This window comes from Bombina bombina, chromosome 1 (genome assembly GCF_027579735.1).
Source record: "Bombina bombina isolate aBomBom1 chromosome 1, aBomBom1.pri, whole genome shotgun sequence".
NCBI classification, from domain to species: Eukaryota; Metazoa; Chordata; class Amphibia; order Anura; family Bombinatoridae; genus Bombina; species Bombina bombina.
In genome coordinates, this window is record NC_069499.1 from 787942219 (window position 1) to 787960142 (window position 17924).

Consider the following 17924-nt stretch of genomic DNA (forward strand, 5'->3'; position numbering starts at 1 on the left):
TATTGCCAATCAGGGTATAATCTCTCTCTCTCTCTCTCTCTCTCTCTCTCTCTCTCTCTCTCTCTCTCTCTCTCTCTATATATATATATATATATATATATATATATATATATATATATACATACAGGTGGCCCTCGTTTTACAACGGTTCAATTTACACCGTTTCAGAATAACAACCTTTTTTTCCAGTCATGTGACTGCTATTGAAAAGCATTGAGAAGCAGTGCATTTATTAAAATAGCCAGTAGGTGGAGCTGTCCGCAGCAAAGCCAAGCAAGCTGAAATTAATTGGTTTATCCAGACCTGAGCTATCGAGCAGATTTCAAAGGAACAAGATCTTCCTGTCTATAAATCAGTCCAGATTGGAATGCATAGAAAGAACTGTTTGCAGAAAAATGAAAGTGAAGTCTGTGTTGTGTGATTATCTTATTAGGTTTATAATGCTGTTTAGCAAATGTTTTTTTCTTCATTTAACTTAGTTTAATTATATATTCTGTGTTATGTGATTATTATATTAGGTTTATAATGCTGTTTAGCATTTAAAGTCTTCATTTCAAAGCTTTAAAAATAATGTATTAGATGTTACTTATGACAATTTTGAGAAGGGCCTGGAACCTATCTACCTCACTTCCTATTGACTTACATTATAAACTGGGTTTCAATTTACAATGGTTTCAATTTACAACCATTACTTCTGGAACCTAACCCCGGCGTAAACTGAGGGCTACCTGTATATATATATACTGTACATATATATAGTTCCTGTATATATCAAAGAACTATTGTTGCCTGAATACTAAAAATGCATGGTGGGGGGCAGTAGAAAATTTGCTTTTAGAGTTAAATTACAGAAAAAGTGATCAAAATAAACAATATTTAAAGTTTTTTTTCCTTCCGTATTATTAAACATTTTTATGGTTTTGAATTTAAAGTGACATGAAAGTCAATATTAAACTTTTGTGGTTCATACAGACAATATCATTTTAAGTTATTTTTTTTAATTTACTCCTATTAAGTTGTATTACTTATCTAGGTATTCTAGGTCCTAGTAGTATATTGCTGCTCTGGAGATGACTTTAACTATGTGTTTAACTAATTGGAAGGCAACCAAGATTGCGTTAATAAAATGCTCTTAAATAATAGAGCATTTCCTTTTTTGCAATGTTATGTCTATTTAAGTGCATATCAGTAGCCATTGGTAAAGACATTCTTATTATCAGGAAACCAAACAAACCTATTCCCCTCATTTATTACTGCATTACCTCTTCCTGGTTTGTGTTTCTTTCTGAGGCTACAGTTTCTCTGTTACTGAGCTGACACACTTGAATTGCTGACACTCTCTGCGTCTTTCTGGCTCCTGCCAGCTCTTGTTTTTGCTGCTCCACCAAAGCCTGGCAGTGCTACAGCTCCTAAATAGGACAATATGACTAAATTGATCATTGTCTCCTAAAGGGCACTTGCACTTACAGACTGGCACAAAAGCTCTACTGAGAAAAATTGTAATAACTCTGGTGCCAACAAATCCCCTTGACATCCAGTTTCATATGACATTTTCCTGCATTTTTCATAGTTGCTTCTTTAATGCCAGATGGGCGCCTTCAGCTAACACTGATCAAAGATCTTCATGTGATCTTCATTTTGCTTACAGTACCTAGAAATTGCAGGATTCCTGCTGCTTTTCTCAGATCATTTAGTTCATGCTTCGGTTATGTAATCATGGTCTCCCTTTGCTGCACCTGGAAACACATCGATGAAGTTTACAGTTTTTATACTAAGTTGGTCAATAAAATACAACTAGATCATTTTCTGTAAGGATAGTATAAACATTATAATGTTTATTATATGAAGTATTTATGAAACATATAACTGACATCCAAGCCTATGCCAATGTGAAATATTGACACAGGTATATATATAATAATAATAATAATAATAATAATAATAATAACAAGCAGCAATAGCTATATTGTTATATTTAAATATACTCTCAGACTCTGTAATAAAGTATACTATATAATAAATAGCCCTCTCTGCTGTCAATGCTTTCCAGCAGACTACTAGTATTCTCAGTGAAGCTAATGGAGTTCTTTTTATGCTGTAATTCCATAACTGTATCAAAGACGTTGCCTGGTATTGGTTTTAAAAGTTTCTCTCTTGCTTATGCTTTGAGTGTTATCATTTCTGCTCCTCCTGCTGCCTCTTGACCGGCTTTGAAGTCACAGATTTACCTATGTTTATAAACAAATGTATGACCTTGCTGCTCTGGTCTTATTTTTGTAACTGTTTTATCTGTTAAATACACGTATATGACATCCGGCTGCCTCCTGATCTTGCTAAATACACGTATATGACATCCGGCTGCCTCCTGATCTTGCTAAATACACGTATATGACATCCGGCTGCCTCCTGATCTTGCTAAATACACGTATATGACATCCGGCTGCCTCCTGATCTTGCTAAATACACGTATATGACATCCGGCTGCCTCCTGATCTTGCTAAATACACGTATATGACATCCGGCTGCCTCCTGATCTTTGTGTCATGACACTACTTATCAATAACACATGTGTAAATTCTTAAAGGGATAGTCTAGCCAAAATTCAACTTTCATGATTCAGATAGCGCATACAATTTTAAGTAACTTTCTAATTTACTATTATCAAATTGTCTTCGTTCTCTTCGTATTTTTATTTTAAAAAGCAAGAATATAAGCTTAGGAGCCGGCACCATTTTTAAGTAACTTTCTAATTTACTATTATCAAATTGTCTTCGTTCTCTTCGTATTTTTATTTTAAAAAGCAAGAATATAAGCTTAGGAGCCGGCACCATTTTTGGTTCAGCACCTGGATAGCCTTGCTGATTGGTGGCTACATTTAGACAATGTGTCCTCAGCTTAGCTTTAAATATACATAGTTAACAACATTATCATGATCAATAATATAATAATACTTAGCTATCATGTATTGGATTATATATATATATATATATATATATTTTTTTTTTTTAAAACAATGTTTATTTTGATATAAATCAGTGTTTCTCAACTCCAGTTCTCAAGTACCCCTAACAAGCCAGATTTTCACAATATCTGAATTAGAGCACAGTTGAAATAATCATCTTCAGATATCATGAAATCTGGCTTGTTAGAGGTTCTTGAGTACTGGAGTTGAGAAACACTGATATAGCCTATTGGTGATTCAGCTATGTAATCTAATTAATCAGAAAACTCTACACGGTATTGTTTTTGTTGTAAGGTTAAAAAAAACACAAAAACATGCAATTAAAAAAAACTTTAATTTATATCTATTATCAAGTTGTGAACTACATTTTTATCTGCACACTTTTTGAGGCACCAGCTCCTACTGATCATGTATAAAGGTTCAGTGTATACATATATTGGGGCCGTTTTAACATTGTGCTAGTGGACATGTCCACTGTAGCATACGCTGTCTGCATTTATCATTGCACAAGCATTTCTCATGAAATGCTTGCGGAATACTGCCCCCCTGCACATTCGTGGACAATCGGCTGCTAGCAGGGGGTGTCAATCATCCCAATCATATCCGATCTGGATGATTGCTGTCCGCCACCTCAGAGGTGGCAGACGAGTTAAGGAGCAGCAGTCTTACTCATATAAAAACATATATATATATATATATATACAGTGAGGAAAATATTTTTATCCCCTGCTGATTTTGTACATTTGCCAACTGACAAAGAAATGATCAGTCTATAATTTTAATGGTAGGTTTATTTGAACAGTGAGATACAGAAAAAAAAACAAAAAAAACAGAAAAACTAATTTCAAAAACGTTATATATTGATTTGCATTTTAATGAGTGAAATAAGTATTTGATCCCCTATCAATCAGCAAGATTTCTGTCTCCTGGGTGTCTTTTATACAGGTAACGAGCTGAGATTAGGAGCCCTCTCTTAAAGGGAGTGTTCCTAATCTCAGCTTGTTACCTTTATAAAAGACATCTGTCCACAGAAGCAATCAATCAATCAGATTCCAAATTCTCCACCATGGTCAAGACCAAAGAGCTGTCCAAGGATATCATGGACAATATTGTAGACCTACACAAGGCTGGAATGGGCTACAAGACCATCGCCAAGCAGCATGGTGAGAAGGTGACAAAAGTTGGTGCGATTATTCGCAAATGGAAGAAACACAAAAATAACTGTCAATCTCCCTCAGTCTGGGGCTCCATGCAAGATCTCACTTTGTGGAGTTTCAATGATCAGGAGAATGGTGAGGAATCAGCCCAAAACTACACGGGAGGATCTCAATGATCTCAAGGCAGCTGGGACCATAGTCACCAAGAAAACAATCGGTAACACACTACTCCGTGAAGGACTGAAATCCTTCAGCACCCGGAAGGTCCCCCTGCTCAAGAAAGCACATGTACAGGCCCGTCTAAAGTTTGCCAATGAACATCTGAATGATTCAGAGGAGAACTGGATGAAAGTGTTGTGGTCAGATGAGACCAAAATCAAGCTCTTTGGCATCAACTCAACTCGCTGTGTTTGGAGGAGGTGGAAACATTATGTTTTGAAGGTGTTTTTCTGCTAAGGGGACAGGGCAACTTCACCGCATCAAAGGGACGATGGACTGGGCCATTGTCATATCAGAGTTTGTTAGCAGTAGTTGTTAGAGTGGAATCATTGACAAGAGACCACACCAGAGGAAACTGCATTTTGATTTAACTATCAGTAGCAGTCTGAGTCTGAGAGTGCAGGCAAGACTGCTAGCAATAGCTGGTTAATTAAGGGTTAACATTGCTGGCTAGCAGCTGATACTAATGTTGTGGGTAGATGTGAAAACATTATCTGAACACAGGGGCTGCCTTGAGATTAATGGAAAATAAACAATCTCTGTTTTAGATTAGTAGTTCATAAATAGCAGTTAGAGACAAAGTTAGTTTGTTAATTGCAGTCCATTTAAGCAACAGGTTATAACAAGTTGATCATTAGTGTGAGTGCTGTAAGCAAAAAGAACTAGTAAGATTTGTTGTATTACAGATTATAGCAAGCACAGACTTTGTGAGAGTAAATGAGCAGCACACATAAGCATGGATTGTAAGGGGAACAACTTATCTTATGGAAGGAATGCAGTCCTGTATAGGAGATCATTAGAGCAGTGATTGCCAGCAGTAATTCAGTAGTTAAGGTTAAAGGCTTTTCCAGCCAGCGAGAGAGGAACAATGCAGCTTCAGTGTGGAGTGTCCTGCTGTGAAAGTAAATCCATAAGCAGTGAGAAAGACTGCAGCTCCTGTAGGTTAGCAGCTGATACTGACTGAGGAGCAACAGCACTCTGTAGTTGATTGGCTTCAGTAAGTTGTACAGGAAGATAACTCTCTGCAATTGAAGATACCTAAGCAGAGTGTTAGAGGAAGTGCTGGCTTAAATAGGCTGAAGGAGGAGGGCCATACTTAAAGGGGCAGTAAGTTAGAGCATTACAGGACCCCCTGAGTAAGGCAGACCTCAGGGCTGCGAGGGCTTGAGAGGGTAACATTTGTGGAAGTCAGAACGAAGACGAGGGGCTCTCAGGTCAGAGACGGGAATCCAAGAATCTTCAGAAGAGTCATAACTCTTCCATCTGACTAAGTATTGGAGTCTCCCTCTACACAATCTAGAGTCCTCATATTCCAAATCGCCATCTATCACAACGGGAGCAGGAGGAGAAAGAGATCTCCCAGGAAACTTGTTCTCTAGGTATGGCTTAAGGAGAGAAACGTGGAAGGTTGGATAAATATGGAGATGTGCTGGGAGTGTCAAGCGTACAGCATTTTGGTTTATCACCTTAGCGATGGAGTAAGGACCAATGAATAAGGCGCTGAGTTTCTTTGAAGGAGTTCTAAGTTTTAAGTTCTTGGTTGATAACCAAACCCTGTCACCAACCTTAAAAGTTGGCGGATGGCGTTGATGTAGGTCAAAGTATCGTTTTTGTCTTAACTGTGCTATTTTAGTATTGGAGCGTATAACTTCGAATCCGGATTTGATGGTATTTAGGGTTTCTGTGACAGTCGGATTATAGCTGGAGTCAGGTTTTAAGAAATGAAAAGTTGGATGATAGCCATAGTTGGCATAGAAAGGCGTAAGTTTAGTAGTGGAACTGAGAGTATTATTGAAGGAGAACTCCGCCAAAGGCAAGAATGTAGACCAGTCATCTTATAAATGAGAACAGTAACAACGCAATAACTGCTCCAACCACTGATTAGTCCTTTCTGAAAGTCCATTTGATTGGGGATGGTAAGCACTAGTGAAGTTGTTCTGGATGGAGAGGAGTCTACATAGCTCTCTCCAGAATTTGGAGGTAAATTGTACGCCCCTGTCAGAAGTGATGGTGCTAGGTAAACCGTGCAGACGTACAATATTTTCAATGAAAATGTGCGCAGTTTTTAGAGCAGTTGGAAGTTCGGTTAAAGGAACAAAGTGTACCATCTTAGTGAATTGATCAATAACCACCAGGATGGTGGTGTAATCTGCAGAAGGGGGTAAGTCAACAACAAAATCCATTGAAATGGAGCTCCAAGGTTTCTCTGGAATAGGTAAAGACATAAGAAGTCCATATGGAGGAACTCTCTGTCGTTTAGAGATTGCACAGACTGTACATGACAGGTAAAATGGGGGAGCTGACGCTCTTAGTTGCAGAAGAGGACTATGATGTTATCAGTATAACTGAAACTTGGTGGGATGATTCACATGACTGGGCAGTTAACTTAGAGGGGTATACATTATTTAGGAGGGACAGGAATAATAAAAGGGGTGGAGGAATCTGCATGTATATTAAACCTGACCTTAAACCTACAATAAGGGAAGATATTTATGATACAAGTGACAATGTAGAGACCCTGTGGGTTGAAATAAAGAGTGGGGGGAAAAATCCTAAAAAAATATTACTAGGAACATGCTACAAGCCTCCCAACATTAGTGACCCAGAGGAAACTCAACTACTTATCCAAATAGGTAAGGCTGCTAATAACAGTGCTGTAATTATGGGAGATTTTAACTACCCTGATATAAACTGGGCCAATGAAACTAGTAATTCAGCTAAGGGGGATAGATTTTTAAATGTTCTCAGGGATAACTTCTTGTCACAATTAATAGAGGAGCCAACTAGGAGTAAAGCTATATTGGATTTAGTGCTATCAAACAATACAGATATAATATCAAACATAGAAGTTAAAGAACATTTGGGTAACAGTGATCATAACATGGTCACATTTGAAATCTCTTTTCATATGCAGTGTTTTAAAGGCGTAACTAAGACTTTTAATTTCAAGAAAGCAAAATTCAACGATTTAAGGAAATCATTAAATAATATAAATTGGGACAATGTATTTTCTAATAAAAATACAGAGGATAAATGGATAATATTTAAAAATTTGTTAAATAAATATACATATCAATACATACCATATGGTTATAAAAATAAAAATAAAAAAAATAAGCCGTTATGGCTAAATAAAAATGTGTTAAAAGAAATTAGGAAAAAACGTAGGGCATTTAAATTATTAAAAGAAAATAGTACAGACTCAGCATACAATATTTATAAGGAATGTAACAAAGCATGCAAAAATGCAATCAAATTAGCCAAAATTGAAAATGAAAAATTAATTGCCAAGGATTCTAAGTCTAACCCTAAAAGGTTCTTTAAGTACATAAATAGCAAAAAATCTAAGAAGGATAATATTGGTACATTAAAATGTGTGGAGGGTAGCATGATAAATAATGACAGGGAAAAGGCTGAGGTACTAAACCAGTTTTTTTCTTCAGTATACACAAGAGAGGAACCATTGAATGATACTTTGGAACAGAATAGAACATGCCAGTCCATACCACTAACTGGGTTTTGTTTAGAGGATATCAGGAAAAAACTAAAAAATATTAAGGTAAATAAAACTCCAGGCCCAGATGGAATACACCCAAGGGTGTTAAGTGAACTTAGCACTGTTATAGACAAACCTTTACTCTTAATTTTTCAAGACTCATTATCCTCAGGCATGGTACCCCAGGATTGGCGTAAAGCTGATGTGGTGCCACTCTTCAAAAAGGGAAGCAGGGATGATCCAGGAAGCTATAGACCAGTTAGTCTGACATCAATAGTGGGGAAGATATTTGAAGGGATTATAAGGGATTATATTGATGAGCATATTCGTGTAAACAAGATTATGAGTTCTAATCAGCATGGCTTTAGGAGAAATAGATCATGTCAAACTAATCTAATTAGATTCTACGAGGAAGTAAGTAAAAATATAGATAAAGGGGAATCAGTTGATGTGATATACTTAGATTTTGCAAAGGCATTCGATACAGTGCCACATGAGAGATTAATGCACAAAATTAAGGGACTGGGAATAGCTGAAAATGTTAGCTCATGGATAAATAACTGGATAAAAGATAGGGAGCAACGAGTAGCAGTAAATGGATCATACTCAGATTGGACAAAGGTAATCAGTGGCGTCCCCCATGGATCAGTACTGGGCCCTGTTCTTTTTAATATTTTTATAAATGACTTGGAGCAAGGATTAAATAGCGACATCTCTATTTTTGCAGATGATACTAAGTTAAGTAAGGTCATTAGGTCAGAGCAGGATGAACTCTCTTTGCAAAGGGATTTGCGAAAATTAGAACTATGGGCAAGTGAATGGAAAATGAGATTTAATACGGAAAAATGTAAGGTTCTACATTTTGGAAGTAAAAATAAGCAGGCTATGTATTTTTTAAATGGGACAAGACTTAGCCAAACACAGGAGGAAAGGGATTTGGGAGTAGTAATAGATAACAAGCTAAAAATGAGTGCACAACAAGGAGCAGCGGCTTCAAAGGCTAATAAGATACTAGCATGTATTAAAAGAGGCATTGATTCAAGGGAGGAAAGCATAATTCTGTCATTATATAAAGCCCTGGTAAGACCTCACCTTGAGTTTGGAGTGCAGTTCTGGGGACCGATTGCTAAAAAAGATATTGCAGAACTAGAAAAAGTTCAGAGAAGGGCCACAAAGCTAATAATGGGATTGGAGAAATTAACCTATGAGGAGAGGCTAGCCAAACTGGGTCTGTTCTCTTTAGAAAAAAGGCGCTTGAGAGGTGACATGATTACTTTATATAAATATATTCAAGGCCCATATACAGAGATGGCAGAAGCTCTTTTTATTCCAAGAAAATTGGTTCTGACAAGAGGTCATAATTTAAGGTTGGAGGAAAGGAGATTTAATCTCCTGCAACGGAAACGTTTTTTCACTGTAAGAGCAATAAAATTGTGGAACTCATTACCAAAGGAGGTAGTGAATGCCAATACCATAGATACATTTAAAAATAGTCTGGATAAATTTCTGTATATAAACAAAATTCATGGATATGATTGCTAGTATTAAATGGGTCACATTTTAATGGGGTTATTTAAGCTTAACTGGAGCTTTTTGTAAGTATTTTAGATTTGTATAGGTTGAACTCGATGGACTTCAGTCTTTTTTCAACCTTATCTACTATGTTACTATGTTACATGTATCAATATAGTCATAAACTGTTTTGTACATATTTGGCCACCAGAAGTTCCTTTTTAGGAGTTCTAGGGTTTTGTAATGTCCAGGGTGTCCAGACAATGGGTTGTCATGTATTGTTTGGAGAATTTCAAGTCGTAGCTCAGTTGGGATATATAATTTATCTTCCTTATAGAGTAACTGATCAGATCCTTTTGTAAGAGTATGTGAAGACGGAAGGGAGTGGTCATTGAGCAAAGCTTGTTTTATCCTTGAGGGAAAAATCAGCTATGAGAGCTATAATCCATTCTGTGGGTATTATAGTAGTTGTGGTGGCACAATGAGGCCTGGGAAACATCCTGGAGAGCGAGTCAGCCTTACCATTGGCACTACCGGGACGGTAGGTAATTAGATAGTTAAACCTATCAAAAAAAAGACTCCACCTAACTTGTCTAGATGACAAAGTCTTGGTGGTTTTGAGGTATTCTAGGTTACGATGGTCAGTGTAAATTAAAATGGGCAAGTCAGTGCCTTCCAATAGGTGTCTCCAGTTCTCAAGAGCGACCTTAATAGCCAGCAAATCCTTTTCAGTGATAGGGTAGTTCATTTCGGCTGATGTGAGAGTTCTAGAGTGATAGGCAATGGGATGCACTGGAGTACTGATGGAAGTCCTTTGGGAAAGTATAGCACCAATTGTGTAATCAGAGGCATCTACCTCTAATATGTACTGTAGAGTAGGGTCAGGTAATTTAAGTATAGGCTCAGAGGTGAAGGCATTTTTAAGTTCGTCAAAGGCATGTTGGGCTTCAGAGTCCCATGTGAATCCTGTAGTGGTACCAGTGAGTCTTGTTAAAGGTTTAACAATGTGCGAGTAGTTCCTTATGAATTTTCTATAGAAATTTGAGAAACCGAGGAAACGTTGTAGTGATTTTTTATCGATAGGAGTAGGCCAGTTGAGTATGGATTTAATCTTATCATCCTCCATTCGGATCTCACCAGGTGTAAGCTTATAACCTAGGAAACTGATATTTTGAGAGTGGAATGTACATTTCTCTAGCTTTGCATACAGACGGTGTGTTTGAAGCCTGGCGAGGACCCATCGGACGTGTTTAATGTGTTCTTCTTCTGAAGATGAATAGATGAGGATATCATCTAAATAGATGACGACACAAATATCCAGTAGGTCTCGAAAGATATCATTAACAAAAAACTGAAAAGTGGCGGGAGCATTGCAAAGCCCAAAAGGCATCACCAAGTACTCATAGAGGCCATATCTAGTGCGGAAGGCTGTTTTCCATTCATCACCACTCTTGATTCGCACTAAGTTGTAGGCACCCCGTAGATCAAGTTTTGTGAAAATTCTGGCCTTTTGTAACCTCTCCACTAGGTCAGGAATGAGTGGAAGAGGGTACCTATTTTTTATAGTTATTTTATTCAGAAGTCTGTAATCTATAATAGGGCGAATGGTGGCATCTTTATTTCTCACAAAAAACATACCAGCCCCAGCTGGAGAGGTAGACGGTCTTATAAATCCCTTGCGTAGATTATCATCTATGTAGGTCTTTAGTTGAGCGAGTTCTGGTTCAGACAAGGAGTAGACATGCCCGTAAGGAACACTAGAGCCGGGTAATAGGTCGATAGGGCAATCATAAGGACGATGGGGAGGTAGGCTTTCAGCTTCCTTTTTACTGAACACATCATGGAAATCTTGGTAATGTTCAGGTAATACATTAGTAGAAGGCTGTAGTAGTAGGTGGTGCTGTAAACAGGTTTTACTGCAGTAGTCAGAGTTAAAATTAACATGTAGGCTATCCCAAGATATGGAAGGGCAATGTAGTCTTAACCAGGGTAAACCAAGAATTAAAGGGTAAAAAGGCGAAGAGATAACGTCAAAAGTTATATGTTCAGTATGTCCAGAGGTAGAGCACATTTGTAATGGTATTGTGTTATGTGTAATAGGACCATTAGGGACAAGGGAGCCATCAAAGATTCTGAGAGACACAGGAGTAGATTTCTTAACAGAAGGAATTTCATTAACTTGTAACACAGATGAATCTATGAAGTTAGCAGAGGCTCCAGAGTCAATAATTGCTTCTAGATGTAGCAGCTTTTTGTCCCACTGTACAGACACGTTAGCAGTAGTTGTTAGAGTGGAATCATTGACAAGAGACCACACCAGAGGCAAGACTGCTAGCAATAGCTGGTTAATTAAGGGTTAACATTGCTGGCTAGCAGCTGATACTAATGTTGTGGGTAGATGTGAAAACATTATCTGAACACAGGGGCTGCCTTGAGATTAATGGAAAATAAACAATCTCTGTTTTAGATTAGTAGTTCATAAATAGCAGTTAGAGACAAAGTTAGTTTGTTAATTGCAGTCCATTTAAGCAACAAGTTATAACAAGTTGATGATTAGTGTGTGTGCTGTAAGCAAAAAAACTAGTAAGATTTGTTGTATTACAGATTATAGCAAGCACAGACTTTGTGAGAGTAAATGAGCAGCACACATAAGCATAGATTGTAAGGGAAACAACTTATCTTATGGAAGGAATGCAGTCCTGTATAGGTAGGCTTACCATAATTTTTAGAGGTGAAACTGGGACCACCTGGTGCGGTGCCAGTGGGGGTGTGGTCAGGAGCGTGGTAAAGGGGGCGTGGCAATTACCGGTCCTTTTAAAGTAGTAGCTTTTATGTGTGTAATGTTTCGTGGATACTCAACCCTTCCTCAGTCATACAAGTGAATCACACAGTTTAAATAGACCATAACACCACCCCCTAGTGAAAAAGGCACCATTACATTGTCATGGCAAATAAATCATTCATCTAAATCTCAGATTCTAAATAATGCCAAACATCAAGCATAATTATCACTTTCATAATTATCAATTTCACAATTTTTAATATCTGCAGTGTAATATGTGTTTTATGTGTCTAATTAAGGAACAGAGCCAAATACTGATAAGGCATAAATACAACTTTAAAAGAAAGTAAAAAAGAAACACGTACCTGCTAAAGCTGTTTAAGAGGCTACTCTATACCATAATGCAGGAAGATTATAGCCAAAATGCTATCCTGCATGAAGTAAAGCAAGATTCACACCAAAAGTCCTGCCTGTCTGCACTTCCTGGTCATACCCACATGATTCACCTAAAGGTGTATTACTGGCAATGTCACCAGGGGTCGGGGGTGGGGGGGTGTTAAATTCTTAGAAACATAAACCAAGTAGTACTACAAAATTAAAAAAAAAACAATGCTGCTCAGTCAGTCTGTATTACTAAATGTAACTTTGAAGGACACTAACGTTAAGCTAAGCAGGGCTGTATGTAACAAAGTATCCGCATCCAACTATGCTGGAGAGTCACAGTCCAGTCATTTTGAATAATGTGTCTGGGTTTCAGGTGGGCTGAAACCCGGACACATGATTTGAAACCTGGAGGTGGCAACCCTACTGGGACAGAATGAACAACTGGGTGGGACACTGGGACAGCGCCTCCAAACTGGGAAAATCCCAGTAAAAGTGGGACTTCTGGTAAGCCTATGTATAGGAGATCATTAGAGCAGTGATTGCCAGCAGTAATTCAGTAGTTAAGGTTAAAGGCTTTTCCAGCCAGCAGGAGAGGAACAATGCAGCTTCAGTGTGGAGTGTCCTGCTGTTATAGAGAAACTGAAAGTGAATCCAGAAGCAGTGAGAAAGACTGCAGCTCCTGTAGGTTAGCAGCTGATACAGACTGAGGAGCAACAGCACTCTGTATGTAGTTGATTGGCTTCAGTAAGTTGCACAGGAAGATAACTCTCTGCAATTGAAGATACCTAAGCAGAGTGTTAGAGGAAGTGCTGGCTTAAATAGGCTGAAGGAGGAGGGCCATACTTAAAGGGGCAGTAAGTTAGAGCATTACAGCCATGTACTGTCAAATCTTGGGTGAGAACCTCCTTCCCTCAGCCAGGGCATTGCAAATGGGTCAGGGATGGGTATTCCAGGATGACAGTGACCCAAAACACATGGCCAAGGCAACAAAGTAGTGGCTCAAGAAGAAGCACATTAAGGTCCTGAAGTGACCTAGCCAGTCTCCAGACCTTAATCCCATAGAAAATCTGTGGAGGGAGCTGAAGAATTGAGATGCCAAACGTCAGCTTTGAAACCTTAATGACTTGGAGAGGATCTGCAAAGAGGAGTGGGATAAAATCCATCCTGAGATGTGTGCAAACCTGGTAGCCAAATACAAGAAACGTCTGACCTCTGTGATTGCCAACAAGGGTTTTGCCATCAACTACTAAGTACTGTTTTGCAAAGGGGTCAAATACGTATTTCACTTATTTAAAATGCAAATCAATTTATAACTTTTTTGAAATGTTTTTTTTTTTATTTTTCTGTCTTTTACTGTTCAAACAAACCTGCCATTACAATTATAGACTGATTATTTCTTTGTCTGTGGACAAACATACAAAATCAGCAGAGGATCAAATATTTTGTTTCCCTCAAACCCATCGGATTTATATAGAAATATGTATTTATGAATAAAAAGAATATATTATTCTATGTGAAGAACATTGGATTTTGAAATATTCATATTTTCATGCCAGGCTTGCGTAGAATAAGTAATTGTGTTTTCGCGCGGGTAGTGTGTTTTTTATTCCATTTTTTTTTTTGCTCCATGGGGGAATACGTTATTGCACACGATATTCTATGTTCAGATTTTAAGCACGTTGGGTTAGGGAGTGAGCAAAAAACACTTTACTTTTAATATGAGCGCAACCCGATGCACGCAAAAAGCTTACTTCTAGCACATTTAACACTCAAGCTAGAGTATTAAACAGTGCTCCACTTGTAATCTGACCTCAAGTGTATTGTATTAAATAGACAAAGGAATGGTATGGCAGGGGGAATATAACTTTTATTAGAACAGCTAAGCCATTAAGTAAAGGATATTAAAATATACAAATAAAGAATACACATAAAGAGGAAAATAATGTATACATTTTAAAATGAACATTGCATATATAATTATTAATTTTTCTTAGTATTGTATTAATAGGTTATCTGAGTTTATGCCCCTGATGTATTGAAAAGGGATTTGTCGCCATATTGAGAAAGCCAGTGAAATATTAAAAATGGCTGAAATCATTGTTTAAAGGCAGTCTCATTGAGAGGAGTGTTACTATACATTTCTGAGCGTGGCAATGCAAACCAAATAAACTAACAGCAGCCTACAAGAATAAAACGAATAAACAAATAATGTATTAATGAAAACCATAAATACATGTGTTTAGTCCTTATTCTTTTAATGTAAAAAACAGCAAATGATACACAACCCTACACTATTAACCCCTTATGCTCCATCAGCCTAACTGCACCCTAAACGTAATACTCTATAAACCCCTTAAGTGACCTGGAAAAAAACAAAAAACTGCAAAATACAACAAAGTAATTAAATACACAACAACAACAAAAAATAAAAAATCCTCCATCAGATCTCTCCTTTGTGATATTTAGGAACAACCAAATGTAAATTAAAGTAAAGAGACAGTCTACTTGAAAACTTGTATTGTTTAAAAATATAGATAACCCATATTACCTATTCCCCAGTTTTGCATAAGTATGTTATATTAATACACATTTTACATCCGTGATTACCTTGTAGCTAAGCAATTGTAAACTGTCCCCTTATCTCAGTTCTTTTAACAAACTTGCATTTTAGCCAATCAGTGTTGACTCATAAATAACTCAATGAGAGTGAGCACAATGGTATCTATGGGGCGCACATAAATAGAAGTATCTAACTGTGAAAAACTGTCAAATGCAGAGATAAGAGGCAGCCCTCAACGCCTTAGAAATCAGTTTATGAGCCTACCAGTTTTATGATGAAAGTAAATTAGAAAGTCATTTAAAATGCCCTATCTGAATCATGAAAGTTTAATTTTTATTTGACTGTCCATTAATTTAGAAATATGAGCCTTGGGGTCGTAAAACCATAGCAAAGACTCTAGGATTGAGTATGCATACAGTTTTTTGCTTGCATGTAGTCTGTCTTTTCAAAACAACCTGTGTCTGGTATAAGTTCAACAAAGGCTACAGTGCCCCATATAATGCTTGAACAAAGTAATCTTCTGAGTCCAACTTCTTAAGATTTTATAAAGCAATTATAGATTTGTTACAGAATGTAATCATAATACCCAATGGAGCACAATCACAGTCCAGTGTGCAAAATAAGTTGGGGAAGTCAAAAGATCTAGGTTCCTACTGCAGTTGTATGAAGGCAGAGAAAATTAGAAAAAAAACTTGTTTCTCAACCTTGGGGCTTAGCTTGGGCATACAATAATAATTATGTAGCAGTGTTAAATCAACAGCTGTAGGCACCCTAGTCAAAGAGAGTGATCATCCTGGAGTCATCGGTTACTTCATTCTGAAGTAACCAATGACTCCAGGCTAGCCATCAGAAGCCATTCTGAAGTATGCTCACAGGCCAAAATATTCAAATGAGATGACTCTAGAGTTATTCACTGGCTGTTCATGTTTGTGAAGTAATCAGTACAGTAATCTGCTAATCATTCTGAAGTCATCACCTAAAATTGTTTAACCTTAGCTGATGACTTTACACGCCTGATGTAAGGTAAAGCTGCTATATTAATATGAGTCTTAAAACCTTTTGCATGAGGCAGACACCATTAAACACTGTAATGCATCAATAGTAGGAAGAATCTGCATCCAATAAAAAAAATACTGCACAATACCTTGTACTCTGTAATATATGTTTGATTAAAAATGTTTCTGTAGTTTTATGAGCCAGTAGGGCCTGCAACATGGACTGTACTCCATTTACAATCAAGAGTTACTCATTCACTGCAATTCAACCGTTTTTATAAACTCGAATACAGGGAGTGCAGAATTATTAGGCAAGTTGTATTTTTGAGGATTAATTTTATTATTGAACAACAACCATGTTCTCAATGAACCCAAAAAACTCATTAATATCAAAGCTGAATAGTTTTGGAAGTAGTTTTTAGTTTGTTTTTAGTTATAGCTATTTTAGGGGGATATCTGTGTGTGCAGGTGACTATTACTGTGCATAATTATTAGGCAACTTAACAAAAAACAAATATATACCCATTTCAATTATTTATTTTTACCAGTGAAACCAATATAACATCTCAACATTCACAAATATACAGTTCTGACATTCAAAAACAAAACAAAAACAAATCAGTGACCAATATAGCCACCTTTCTTTGCAAGGACACTCAAAAGCCTGCCATCCATGGATTCTGTCAGTGTTTTGATCTGTTCACCATCAACATTGCGTGCAGCAGCAACCACAGCCTCCCAGACACTGTTCAGAGAGGTGTACTGTTTTCCCTCCTTGTAAATCTCACATTTGATGATGGACCACAGGTTCACAATGGGGTTCAGATCAGGTGAACAAGGAGGCCATGTCATTAGATTTTCTTCTTTTATACCCTTTCTTGCCAGCCACGCTGTGGAGTACTTGGACGCGTGTGATGGGGCATTGTCCTGCATGAAAATCATGTTTTTCTTGAAGGATGCAGACTTCTTCCTGTACCACTGCTTGAAGACGGTGTCTTCCAGAAACTGGCAGTAGGACTGGGAGTTGAGCTTGACTCCATCCTCAACCCGAAAAGGCCCCACAAGCTCATCTTTGATGATACCAGCCCAAACCAGTACTCCACCTCCACCTTGCTGGCGTCTGAGTCGGACTGGAGCTCTCTGCCCTTTACCAATCCAGCCACGGGCCCATCCATCTGGCCCATCAAGACTCACTCTCATTTCATCAGTCCATAAAACCTTAGAAAAATCAGTCTTGAGATATATCTTGGCCCAGTCTTGACGTTTCAGCTTGTGTGTTTTGCTCAGTGGTGGTCGTCTTTCAGCCTTTCTTACCTTGGCCATGTCTCTGAGTATTGCACACCTTGTGCTTTTGGGCACTCCAGTGATGTTGCAGCTCTGAAATATGGCCAAACTGGTGGCAAGTGGCATCTTGGCAGCTGCACGCTTGACTTTTCTCATTCCATGGGCAGTTATTTTGCGCCTTGGTTTTTACACACGCTTCTTGCGACCCTGTTGACTATTTTGAATGAAACGCTTGATTGTTCTATGATCACGCTTCAGAAGCTTTGCAATTTTAAGAGTGCTGCATCCCTCTGCAAGATATCTCACTATTTTTGACTTTTCTGAGCCTGTCAAGTCCTTCTTTTGACCCATTTTGCCAAAGGAAAGGAAGTTGCCTAATAATTATGCACACCTGATATAAGGTGTTGATGTCATTAGACCACACCCCTTCTCATTACAGAGATGCACATCACCTAATATGCTTAATTGGTAGTAGGCTTTCGAGCCTATACAGCTTGGAGTAAGACAACATGCATAAAGAGGATGATGTGGTCAAAATACTCATTTGCCTAATAATTCTGCACTCCCTTTACA